The 9694-nt window shown below is 52.7% G+C and overlaps 2 non-coding genes across 2 annotated transcripts; one reads left to right on the top strand and one right to left on the bottom strand.

Moving 5' to 3' along the window:
- Window positions 1-3351: 3351 nt before the first annotated feature.
- On the bottom strand, window positions 3352-3425 carry TRNAN-GUU (transfer RNA asparagine (anticodon GUU)). Its single transcript has one exon. It is a non-coding gene; the product is annotated as a tRNA-Asn (tRNA).
- Window positions 3426-7524: 4099 nt separating this feature from the next.
- Window positions 7525-7595, top strand: TRNAG-GCC (transfer RNA glycine (anticodon GCC)). Its single transcript has one exon. It is a non-coding gene; the product is annotated as a tRNA-Gly (tRNA).
- The last annotated feature ends 2099 nt before the right edge of the window (window positions 7596-9694 follow it).

Below are 9694 nucleotides of genomic sequence, written 5' to 3'. Positions count from 1 at the left end.
GGTTCTCAGGGAAAGCCCTCCCAGGAGTGTTGAAGGGCAGGACGTGAAACACAGCAATCCCGGAATGGCCTGGTCTAAGATGCCTGTGCAATAGGCCTGGCCCTAGGCTTCCGGGGCTCTTCCTCGGCAGAGGCCCCAGTGGTATGAGCCCGACCAGGGCTGTGCCCGACCAGGGCTGTAGGGCGCGTTGGGAGCGCGTTAGGGACGCGAAAGAGGGCGCAGGGCGCAGAACTCTGCCCGTTTCTCCCCAGGATTTTGGGGAGGACAGGGAATCTGGCCAGGTCAGTGACTAGGCTTTCCCAGAAGGAAAGTCCAGTGACAGTGGCATGTTGTGAAACACAAGATTGCTGGTGGTCTGGAGGGTGCTTTCTGTCAGCCACTTCTCCCGGGAGCAGCCAGAGAGCAGGCTGATGTCGTGCTCTGTCAAGCACTACACTGGCCCCAAACCACTGTCCTTAGCAAAAGCAGAAACATTCATAGTTTCAGTCTCCTGCATCTGATTCCTGCCATCAGCATGTGAACGTTTGGCAGTCCAAGGCTTGCCATGCAAACTTTGTTCATAGGTGTCCCATGCGAATGCGTGGGCCTCATCACTACTGTCTACGGCAGGGCTCTCTGCTCAGCCTATGTAAGTGAAGCATTGGTGGTTCAGTGGTAGAATTCTCGCCTGCCACGCGGGAGGCCTGGGTTCGATTCCCGGCCAATGCAAAGCGCCCTTCTTTTGGCTTTGCTTTAGAAGTCAGAGATATAGACTTGGTGGGGAAAAAAATGTCAAAGAGTGACCTCGACGTTATTTGAACACGCAAACTTCTGATCTGGAGTCAGACGCGCTACCGTTGCGCCACGAGGTCCCTGTGCATGCAGTTCTCAGCCCCGGATCAAGAAATGCTTCTGTGCCTTTTATTGGCCCTCAGTACGCCTGTGGTTAAAGTAGAAGGCTTGGTGTCCCGTTTCCAGTCCTATTGGTGGAAATGACTAGAGGTGAAGAGATGAGAGAAGATAGAAATGTTGAGATAGAGCATGTCACGCAGGCAAAGCGAGAGCTCTAAGAGCAAAGCCAGACAGCTGTGTTTTAATTCAGGACTTGATGTAGGCAAAAGCATACGTCGCTGGGTGGGCTTGAACCACCAACCTTTCGGTTAACAGCCAAACACGCTAACCGATTGCGCCACAGACACCAACCTCCGCAGTGAGCGTGTTGGGACTCAATATATGTTTTTACCTTTGTGCTCCTGCCTGCAGCTCTAAGGTCCTGGCATAAGACAGGTAGGCTTAGACTCCATTGTGACATGTCTTACTTCTCTTAGAAGAAGGTTCTGAGTTGCCAGGCAGCTTATCTTCTGCCGGGCACACTTTCCTTTGCAGGCTTTCAGGTTGTGAGTCCAGCACTGCTTAGGTGTCCATGTCAGACATGAGCAGCTCATTGAGCCCCACTGTGTGTTTTTTGTGGAGATACAACTCTCAGACTAGAGGGAGCAGGCGGGAAGTGGGTGAGACTCACACAGGGTGGGTGGGGCAGTTAAAGGATGTTATCTAATAGTGTAATCGAGGAGTTTGGTTTTTTGTGCTCTACACTTTAACCAGCGATTCTTTCTAAAAGGAAATCCCAGGGCAGTACCCGCAATGAGTGGCATCCCCACACCCGAGGTTGCATTGTGGTAGCTGTTCCCTGAGCCCATAGCCCCTGTCCCCATGTCGCCCTTTCTCCTCGTGTAACTCACCCCAGGTTCGGTGGCTCTGATACTTGCTGCTTCTGCTGCGCGATCATCCCCATGATCTGGGCCTTTGTACGAAATGTCATGTAAGATGACTTTATTCAGCACGGCGTTTGTCATTTGCTTGGTTGTCCTGTCACTGTTGGATGTTTTCTTGCGCAGACTACTGTCTAATGGTGGGAAGGCCACGAGACACGTGACTTTTCTCTTTCCTTGTTAGCATAGTTTCCTGCCACTGTCTTGGTGTGCTGCCAGCCTGTGAGACACGTGTCTTGCCCATCTCAGCTCCACTGTTGCATGTTAGATATGTCTTTGAGCAGAGTCCCGGTCCCAGAGTTGCTGCCTTCTCTGCACTCTGGCTTGTAAGACTGCAGGCAAAGGCCCTCCCTGGCCCCTCAGCCAGATAGATACATTTACCTGCAGGGCTCAGCTTTGGTGAAAGATATTGGCGAGAGAGAGGAAAGGGGACGGCCCGTGGTGCACCCCCTATTTTGCATAGAACCACAGCCTCCTGGGAGGGCAGAGACATGAGGGTTCTCAGGGAAAGCCCTCCCAGGAGTGTTGAAGGGCAGGACGTGAAACACAGCAATCCCGGAATGGCCTGGTCTAAGATGCCTGTGCAATAGGCCTGGCCCTAGGCTTCCGGGGCTCTTCCTCGGCAGAGGCCCCAGTGGTATGAGCCCGACCAGCGCTGTGCCCGACCAGGGCTGTAGGGCGCGTTGGGAGCGCATTAGGGACGCGAAAGAGGGCGCAGGGCGCAGAACTCTGCCCGTTTCTCCCCAGGATTTTGGGGAGGACAGGGAATCTGGCCAGGTCAGTGACTAGGCTTTCCCAGAAGGAAAGTCCAGTGACAGTGGCATGTTGTGAAACACAAGATTGCTGGTGGTCTGGAGGGTGCTTTCTGTCAGCCACTTCTCCCGGGAGCAGCCAGAGAGCAGGCTGATGTCGTGCTCTGTCAAGCACTACACTGGCCCCAAACCACTGTCCTTAGCAAAAGCAGAAACATTCATAGTTTCAGTCTCCTGCATCTGATTCCTGCCATCAGCATGTGAACGTTTGGCAGTCCAAGGCTTGCCATGCAAACTTTGTTCATAGGTGTCCCATGCGAATGCATGGGCCTCATCACTACTGTCTACGGCAGGGCTCTCTGCTCAGCCTATGTAAGTGAAGCATTGGTGGTTCAGTGGTAGAATTCTCGCCTGCCACACGGGAGGCCCGGGTTCGATTCCCGGCCAATGCAAAGCGCCCTTCTTTTGGCTTTGCTTTAGAAGTCTGAGGTATAGACTTGGTGGGGAAAAAAATGTCAAAGAGTGACCCCGACGTGATTTGAACACGAAACCTTCAGATCTGGAGTCAGCCGCGCTACCGTTGCGCCACGAGGTCCCTGTGCATGCAGTTCTCAGCCCCGGATCAAGAAATGCTTCTGTGCCTTGTATTGGCCCTCAGTACGCCTGTGGTTAAAGTAGAAGGCTTGGTGTCCCGTTTCCAGTCCTATTGGTGGAAATGACTAGAGGTGAAGAGATGAGAGAAGATAGAAATGTTGAGATAGAGCATGTCACGCAGGCAAAGTGAGAGCTCTAAGAGCAAAGCCAGACAGCTGTGTTTTAATTCAGGACTTGATGTAGGCAAAAGCATACGTCCCTGGGTGGGCTTGAACCACCAACCTTTCGGTTAACAGCCGAACGCGCTAACCGATTGCGCCACAGAGACCAACCACCGCAATGAGCGTGTTGGGACTCAATATATGTTTTTACCTTTGTGCTCCTGCCTACAGCTCTAAGGTCCTGGCATAAGACAGGTAGGCTTAGACTCCATTGTGACATGTCTTACTTCTCTTAGAAGAAGGTTCTGAGTTGCCAGGCAGCTTATCTTCTGCCGGGCACACTTTCCTTTGCAGGCTTTCAGGTTGTGAGTCCAGCACTGCTTAGGTGTCCATGTCAGACATGAGCAGCTCATTGAGCCCCACTGTGTGTTTTTTGTGGAGATACAACTCTCAGACTAGAGGGAGCAGGCGGGAAGTGGGTGAGACTCACACAGGGTGGGTGGGGCAGTTAAAGGATGTTATCTAATAGTGTAATCGAGGAGTTGGGTTTTTTGTGCTCTACACTTTAACCAGCGATTCTTTCTAAAAGGAAATCCCAGGGCAGTACCCGCAATGAGTGGCATCCCCACACCCGAGGTTGCATTGTGGTAGGTGTTCCCTGAGCCCATAGCCCCTGTCCCCATGTCGCCCTTTCTCCTCGTGTAACTCACCCCAGGTTCGGTGGCTCTGATACTTGCTGCTTCTGCTGCGCGATCATCCCCATGATCTGGGCCTTTGTACGAAATGTCATGTAAGATGACTTTATTCAGCACGGCGTTTGTCATTTGCTTGGTTGTCCTGTCACTGTTGGATGTTTTCTTGCGCAGACTACTGTCTAATGGTGGGAAGGCCACGAGACACGTGACTTTTCTCTTTCCTTGTTAGCATAGTTTCCTGCCACTGTCTTGGTGTTCTGCCAGCCTGTGAGACACGTGTCTTGCCCATCTCAGCTCCACTGTGGCATGTTAGATATGTCTTTGAGCAGAGTCCCGGTCCCAGAGTTGCTGCCTTCTCTGCACTCTGGCTTGTAAGACTGCAGGCAAAGGCCCTCCCTGGCCCCTCAGCCAGATAGATACATTTACCTGCAGGGCTCAGCTTTGGTGAAAGATATTGGCGAGAGAGAGGAAAGGGGACGGCCCGTGGTGCACCCCCTATTTTGCATAGAACCACAGCCTCCTGGGAGGGCAGAGACATGAGGGTTCTCAGGGAAAGCCCTCCCAGGAGTGTTGAAGGGCAGGACGTGAAACACAGCAATCCCGGAATGGCCTGGTCTAAGATGCCTGTGCAATAGGCCTGGCCCTAGGCTTCCGGGGCTCTTCCTCGGCAGAGGCCCCAGTGGTATGAGCCCGACCAACGCTGTGCCCGACCAGGGCTGTAGGGCGCGTTGGGAGCGCGTTAGGGACGCGAAAGAGGGCGCAGGGCGCAGAACTCTGCCCGTTTCTCCCCAGGATTTTGGGGAGGACAGGGAATCTGGCCAGGTCAGTGACTAGGCTTTCCCAGAAGGAAAGTCCAGTGACAGTGGCATGTTGTGAAACACAAGATTGCTGGTGGTCTGGAGGGTGCTTTCTGTCAGCCACTTCTCCCGGGAGCAGCCAGAGAGCAGGCTGATGTCGTGCTCTGTCAAGCACAACACTGGCCCCAAACCACTGTCCTTAGCAAAAGCAGAAACATTCATAGTTTCAGTCTCCTGCATCTGATTCCTGCCATCAGCATGTGAACGTTTGGCAGTCCAAGGCTTGCCATGCAAACTTTGTTCATAGGTGTCCCATGTGAATGCATGGGCCTCATCACTACTGTCTACGGCAGGGCTCTCTGCTCAGCCTATGTAAGTGAAGCATTGGTGGTTCAGTGGTAGAATTCTCGCCTGCCACACGGGAGGCCCGGGTTCGATTCCCGGCCAATGCAAAGCGCCCTTCTTTTGGCTTTGCTTTAGAAGTCTGATTTATAGACTTGGTGGGGAAAAAAATGACAAAGAGTGACCCCGACGTGATTTGAACACGCAACCTTCTGATCTGGAGTCAGCCGCGCTACCGTTGCGCCACGAGGTCCCTGTGCATGCAGTTCTCAGCCCCGGATCAAGAAATGCTTCTGTGCCTTGTATTGGCCCTCAGTACGCCTGTGGTTAAAGTAGAAGGCTTGGTGTCCCGTTTCCAGTCCTATTGGTGGAAATGACTAGAGGTGAAGAGATGAGAGAAGATAGAAATGTTGAGATAGAGCATGTCACGCAGGCAAAGCGAGAGCTCTAAGAGCAAAGCCAGACAGCTGTGTTTTAATTCAGGACTTGATGTCCCGTTTCCAGTCCTATTGGTGGAAATGACTAGAGGTGAAGAGATGAGAGAAGATAGAAATGTTGAGATAGAGCATGTCACGCAGGCAAAGCGAGAGCTCTAAGAGCAAAGCCAGACAGCTGTGTTTTAATTCAGGACTTGATGTAGGCAAAAGCATACGTCCCTGGGTGGGCTTGAACCACCAACCTTTCAGTTAACAGCCAAAACGCGCTAGCCGATTGCGCCACAGAGACCAACCACTGCAGTGAGTGTGTTGGGACTCAATATATGTTTTTACCTTTGTGCTCCTGCCTGCAGCTCTAAGGTCCTGGCATAAGACAGGTAGGCTTAGACTCCATTGTGACATGTCTTACTTCTCTTAGAAGAAGGTTCTGAGTTGCCAGGCAGCTTATCTTCTGCCGGGCACACTTTCCTTTGCAGGCTTTCAGGTTGTGAATCCAGCACGGCTTAGGTGTCCATGTCAGACATGAGCAGCTCATTGAGCCCCATTGTGTGTTTTTTGTGGAGATACAACTCTCAGACTAGAGGGAGCAAGCGGGAAGTGGGTGAGACTCACACAGGGTGGGTGGGGCAGTTAAAGGATGTTATCTAATAGTGTAATCGAGGAGTAGGGTTTTTTGTGCTCTACACTTTAACCAGCGATTCTTTCTAAAAGGAAATCCCAGGGCAGTACCCGCAATGAGTGGCATCCCCACACCCGAGGTTGCATTGTGGTAGCTGTTCCCTGAGCCCATAGACCCTGTCCCCATGTCGCCCTTTCTCCTCGTGTAACTCACCCCAGGTTCGGTGGCTCTGATACTTGCTGCTTCTGCTGCGCGATCATCCCCATGATCTGGGCCTTTGTACGAAATGTCATGTAAGATGACTTTATTCAGCACGGCGTTTGTCATTTGCTTGGTTGTCCTGTCACTGTTGGATGTTTTCTTGCGCAGACTACTGTCTAATGGTGGGAAGGCCACGAGACACGTGACTTTTCTCTTTCCTTGTTAGCATAGTTTCCTGCCACTGTCTTGGTGTGCTGCCAGCCTGTGAGACACGTGTCTTGCCCATCTCAGCTCCACTGTGGCATGTTAGATATGTCTTTGAGCAGAGTCCCGGTCCCAGAGTTGCTGCCTTCTCTGCACTCTGGCTTGTAAGACTGCAGGCAAAGGCCCTCCCTGGCCCCTCAGCCAGATAGATACATTTACCTGCAGGGCTCAGCTTTGGTGAAAGATATTGGCGAGAGAGAGGAAAGCGGACGGCCCGTGGTGCACCCCGTATTTTGCATAGAACCACAGCCTCCTGGGAGGGCAGAGACATGAGGGTTCTCAGGGAAAGCCCTCCCAGGAGTGTTGAAGGGCAGGACGTGAAACACAGCAATCCCGGAATGGCCTGGTCTAAGATGCCTGTGCAATAGGCCTGGCCCTAGGCTTCCGGGGCTCTTCCTCGGCAGAGGCCCCAGTGGTATGAGCCCGACCAGGGCTGTGCCCGACCAGGGCTGTAGGGCGCGTTGGGAGCGCGTTAGGGACGCGAAAGTGGGCGCAGGGCGCAGAACTCTGCCCGTTTCTCCCCAGGATTTTGGGGAGGACAGGGAATCTGGCCAGGTCAGTGACTAGGCTTTCCCAGAAGGAAAGTCCAGTGACAGTGGCATGTTGTGAAACACAAGATTGCTGGTGGTCTGGAGGGTGCTTTCTGTCGGCCACTTCTCCCGGGAGCAGCCAGAGAGCAGGCTGATGTCGTGCTCTGTCAAGCACAACACTGGCCCCAAACCACTGTCCTTAGCAAAAGCAGAAACATTCATAGTTTCAGTCTCCTGCATCTGATTCCTGCCATCAGCATGTGAACGTTTGGCAGTCCAAGGCTTGCCATGCAAACTTTGTTCATAGGTGTCCCATGCGAATGCATGGGCCTCATCACTACTGTCTACGGCAGGGCTCTCTGCTCAGCCTATGTAAGTGAAGCATTGGTGGTTCAGTGGTAGAATTCTCGCCTGCCACGCGGGAGGCCCGGGTTCGATTCCCGGCCAATGCAAAGCGCCCTTCTTTTGGCTTTGCTTTAGAAGTCAGAGATATAGACTTGGTGGGGAAAAAAATTTCAAAGAGTGACCCCGACGTGATTTGAACACGCAACCTTCTGATCTGGAGTCAGACGCACTACCGTTGCGCCACGAGGTCCCTGTGCATGCAGTTCTCAGCCCCGGATCAAGAAATGCTTCTGTGCCTTTTATTGGCCCTCAGTACGCCTGTGGTTAAAGTAGAAGGCTTGGTGTCCCGTTTCCAGTCCTATTGGTGGAAATGACTAGAGGTGAAGAGATGAGAGAAGATAGAAATGTTGAGATAGAGCATGTCACGCAGGCAAAGCGAGAGCTCTAAGAGCAAAGCCAGACAGCTGTGTTTTAATTCAGGACTTGATGTCCCGTTTCCAGTCCTATTGGTGGAAATGACTAGAGGTGAAGAGATGAGAGAAGATAGAAATGTTGAGATAGAGCATGTCACGCAGGCAAAGCGAGAGCTCTAAGAGCAAAGCCAGACAGCTGTGTTTTAATTCAGGACTTGATGTAGGCAAAAGCATACGTCCTTGGGTGGGCTTGAGCCACCAACCTTTCAGTTAACAGCCAAAAGCGCTAACCGATTGCGCCACAGAGACCAACCACCACAGTGAGCGTGTTGGGACTCAATATATGTTTTTACCTATGTGCTCCTGCCTGCAGCTCTAAGGTCCTGGCATAAGACAGGTAGGCTTAGACTTCATTGTGACATGTCTTACTTCTCTTAGAAGAAGGTTCTGAGTTGCCAGGCAGCTTATCTTTTGCCGGGCACACTTTCCTTTGCAGGCTTTCAGGTTGTGAATCCAGCACTGCTTAGGTGTCCATGTCAGACATGAGCAGCTCATTGAGCCCCACTGTGTGTTTTTTGTGGAGATACAACTCTCAGACTAGAGGGAGCAGGCGGGAAGTGGGTGAGACTCACACAGGGTGGGTGGGGCAGTTAAAGGATGTTATCTAATAGTGTAATCGAGGAGTTGGGTTTTTTGTGCTCTACACTTTAACCAGCGATTCTTTCTAAAAGGAAATCCCAGGGCAGTACCCGCAATGAGTGGCATCCCCACACCCGAGGTTGCATTGTGGTAGCTGTTCCCTGAGCCCATAGCCCCTGTCCCCATGTCGCCCTTTCTCCTCGTGTAACTCACCCCAGGTTCGGTGGCTCTGATACTTGCTGCTTCTGCTGCGCGATCATCCCCATGATCTGGGCCTTTGTACGAAATGTCATGTAAGATGACTTTATTCAGCACAGCGTTTGTCATTTGCTTGGTTGTCCTGTCACTGTTGGATGTTTTCTTGCGCAGACTACTGTCTAATGGTGGGAAGGCCACGAGACACGTGACTTTTCTCTTTCCTTGTTAGCATAGTTTCCTGCCACTGTCTTGGTGTGCTGCCAGCCTGTGAGACACGTGTCTTGCCCATCTCAGCTCCACTGTGGCATGTTAGATATGTCTTTGAGCAGAGTCCCGGTCCCAGAGTTGCTGCCTTCTCTGCACTCTGGCTTGTAAGACTGCAGGCAAAGGCCCTCCCTGGCCCCTCAGCCAGATAGATACATTTACCTGCAGGGCTCAGCTTTGGTGAAAGATATTGGCGAGAGAGAGGAAAGCGGACGGCCCGTGGTGCACCCCCTATTTTGCATAGAACCACAGCCTCCTGGGAGGGCAGAGACATGAGGGTTCTCAGGGAAAGCCCTCCCAGGAGTGTTGAAGGGCAGGACGTGAAACACAGCAATCCCGGAATGGCCTGGTCTAAGATGCCTGTGCAATAGGCCTGGCCCTAGGCTTCCGGGGCTCTTCCTCTGCAGAGGCCCCAGTGGTATGAGCCCGACCAGGGCTGTGCCCGACCAGGGCTGTAGGGCGCGTTGGGATCGCGTTAGGGACGCGAAAGTGGGCGCAGGGCGCAGAACTCTGCCCGTTTCTCCCCAGGATTTTGGGGAGGACAGGGAATCTGGCCAGGTCAGTGACTAGGCTTTCCCAGAAGGAAAGTCCAGTGACAGTGGCATGTTGTGAAACACAAGATTGCTGGTGGTCAGGAGGGTGCTTTCTGTCGGCTACTTCTCCCGGGAGCAGCCAGAGAGCAGGCTGATGTC

This window comes from Pleurodeles waltl, chromosome 4_1, assembly GCF_031143425.1.
Source record: "Pleurodeles waltl isolate 20211129_DDA chromosome 4_1, aPleWal1.hap1.20221129, whole genome shotgun sequence".
In the NCBI taxonomy this organism is placed as follows: domain Eukaryota; kingdom Metazoa; phylum Chordata; class Amphibia; order Caudata; family Salamandridae; genus Pleurodeles; species Pleurodeles waltl.
Note: the sequence above shows the minus strand (reverse complement) of the source record. Positions and strands in the feature narration are given on the sequence as shown.